Below are 3,447 nucleotides of genomic sequence, written 5' to 3'. Positions count from 1 at the left end.
TTTATATATATGTGTGTGTGTAGAACATCAACACTGATCATGATGCTGCATAAAAAGGTTAAACGCAATACAGAGAGACCAGCATATAAAATCTTACATACAAATGCTCAAAATCGACTTATATATACTTATATATATACTTATATTTGTTTTAAAAGAAGTCAAACTATATATCATTTCTTTTAACTTCACAAGTATAAACCGTGTCAGTCCATCACATTGATTCTCAAAAAAGGGAGATTGAAGTTTGTGGTTGTAATTTGACAAAATGTAAAAAAGGTTTAGAGTTAAAGTTCTTCTAAAAGTCACGGTGTAGGTCCTTATAAATGTTTTTTTTTTTTTTTTTTTGTAATTTTACTGTAATTAAAAACAACATACTTACAGATGCTCTTGTTTAACAATAATTCTTAACCTCTTGTGCTTTTTACTAGGTGCAACGGAAAATCATTTTCCTGTACTTGTGAAAGAGAGCTGACCCCTCTTTAAGCAGAACAAGCAAGCTGGGACCTAGTGGCTGGTCTCTAAAACATGTAACAAAACACATATCTAGTCAAGAGGGCAGGTTTTTTTTTTTTAAGGGATATCCTTGGGTATTAATTAGTTCAATGATAGATCAGAAAAGTATACATCTCTGCACTTCTAAACTTTGCTGCATCATCCATCACATTTAACCTAATGTGTAAATAGTCTGCAGCCTCTTAACCTAAAAAAAAATTGATAAAGTAAACCTTAAGTCAAATAAATTGCCACACACCACCAACCCTCTCCACTACTCACCCACATCCCTTGTCCCCCTCCTGCCAAACCCTAACCATTTTATCCTCCCCGACCTTCTATCCATCAAAGTTCATCAAACGCGTCAGAAATCAAGAGTAGCTTCCTCAATATTTCCTCATCACCCACCCTCCATCTCCCGGATTCGAAGCTACAAATGACGAAACCCTGTAACCCCCTCCAGTCTAAGGTCCCGAGGTCACCTCGAGTTCTCGTGTCTGACGGGATGATTGTGTCTTTGTTAAGCTCCACTGACTGTCGGAGCCTGCTTTCTTGCTCGTAGAGGTGGCCCCGTGGTCACTGAGTCCTGTGTTTTTCTGATCCCGTCCTGCAGCATTGAAAAATAGCAGGAAATGTATATCTGTCATTGTCCATTCAGAAGATCACCTGTAAGGAAACGAAGCGGCCAGCAAGTGCTGACACAATCATCCCTGCGCCTAGCAACACATCCTGGTTCCGGCCCAGACGCCAGGGACCGTACAGTATGTCTAAGCTGCTCCACTTCCTGCTCCACCAGAGACAGGGATGGGGGTTACAAAAAGTGATGGACAGCAGGTTATCACAGGCTGAACAGGGACAATTTAAATGGAAAAAAGACTGACTAAATGCATTTAACTCCACTTGTAATCATCTGTTTATTCGACTAACACTGCATTTTTTTTAAAGATGGAACTACAAAGATTGCCAATGTGCATAAACTTCTGTTTGCATCGCCAAGAATGACTAAAATACCTAATAGCCAGTTTGCACGCCTTCTATGTCCATTCACACTTACAATGCCTGCATAAGAAAGGGGCTTTGACTCTGTCTAGCAGAAAATAACATCTTCAGTTGCACATGACTTGACTGATGGTTTTTCTTAATCCTGACTCAGCAAATTAGGGCTGTTTGATCCTCTCTGTTGTTGTGATGTCGTGTTCCTCCCATTACAAAGAGCACCAGGAAATGGTGGCCCCTGGAGAGATGAGAAAGAGACCCTGTTTATCCTGAGCCAAACCAAAGCTCGTGACTGTGACCCAGCCTTGCACCTGGCCCCCGTTTGACATGCCAAGTACGCACCCTTTGAGGACCTTCCCCAAACGCATACGCACACAAATTGAATTCCACATCCTAAGATGAGGCCAAACATTATACATGAAATTCGCATTTCTTGAAACAAGGAAGAGTAAAAACAAAACATCTCAAACTGTTTTATCTCATTCTCATAATTTTGAACTAACATTTCAAAGGAAAGTTGCATTATTTCTTAAACACGGGGCTGTCAACTCTCACCCATTGGGAGTGAGACTCACCCATCTCAGTGTCTTCATGCACTCTCACTCCATATTCCCACTTTCTCACACTAAAAAATTTTGAAAAATACCATGGTGATCAAAATCCAGTCAATGTTTTTAATAAAACCTTAGTGCTCACACACGAGGGCCATATTCCCACCTATTCACTGTTAGATATTGAAAAAAGACATTTGTTACGAGGTATGTCAATTTAATTTTTATCTTATCTCATCTGGACTAGGATAATTCTCTTTGTAAATTGAATTGTATATTGCATATTTTAAGCCATCTAGTACTTGTGTAAATAAGAATAAAAAATACAGCAGCTTGCTTAAAGTATTGATGTGGAGACTGAGTGCAGGATCACATCCAATGGTTTATTTTCTCTTTTTCTCTTCAGTTTTACTCCGTGTTTTGCTCACAAGTTAAAAAAATTATTGCTCAGTCTAGTTTAATGATCTCCCGTCTGAATTTAGGAGTAATTAAACCAACACTTATATTTTAATTCTTAAAGATTTCAGGTTTGCCTCACAAACCCTTAGGAGCTCCACAAGAAGAACCATTGCATTTTATTTTTCAAAAGATCAGCCACCACAGAAAAGTCCAACCACATATGGATAGGATGTGCAGAACAACTCAGCTATCCAGGATTCATAGAGGGGGAACCACAGAGATGTTCTCATTTTATTCTTGTCTTATTAATTTATCCTTATTTTGGTCCATTGAATATGTTAACTTAATTTCCATCACATTTTACAAATGAAACATCCAGAGAATTGCCATCTTGTGTCATAGTGAGTTTTTATAAAATCTACAGCCTCATAGAAAGTCTGAATTGTTTAGCTGTTTTGTCAATTGTAGGAAAAACTAATAAAATAATGAATGAATCTTTTTAATCCTTAGCCTATTACCAAATATTCATGCACAGTGTAGTTTGCATGGGATTTGATTGCACTTTACTTGAACTGCAGAAAATAATTAATAAACAAAGTTGTGAAATTCTTAGTTTACAGTATATTTAAGATGCAAGTAATTTAGTAGGGCTCATTCTGCTTTACTTCAGTTCTCTAAAAATCACCAGAATGTAGAAAATAATGTATATTGTGAGAAAAAATTTCCACATAACTACAGATCACTTATTTTTATTCAGTAACATTTACTGTTCTATAAAAATTCCACATTTTCCAATTTGTTTCAGTTAAATCCTCTGAAAACCTCCAACCTATGGCTACACCTATCCTCATCCAACCCTGACAGGGTTTCCTGTCCAAACTATATCAAAATTTCACCCCAAGGTTTGGTGAAAAGTTGGCAGCCCTGTAAACACATTACTATCCTACTGAACAATTCCATCCAAAAGGTTAACCCTGTTTTCTATAGACATTCTTTCTTGTTTGTT

Source organism: Cyprinodon variegatus, unplaced genomic scaffold (genome assembly GCF_000732505.1).
Source record: "Cyprinodon variegatus isolate N-32 unplaced genomic scaffold, C_variegatus-1.0 Scaffold4, whole genome shotgun sequence".
NCBI lineage: Eukaryota > Metazoa > Chordata > Actinopteri > Cyprinodontiformes > Cyprinodontidae > Cyprinodon > Cyprinodon variegatus.
This window is presented reverse-complemented; position numbering follows the sequence as displayed.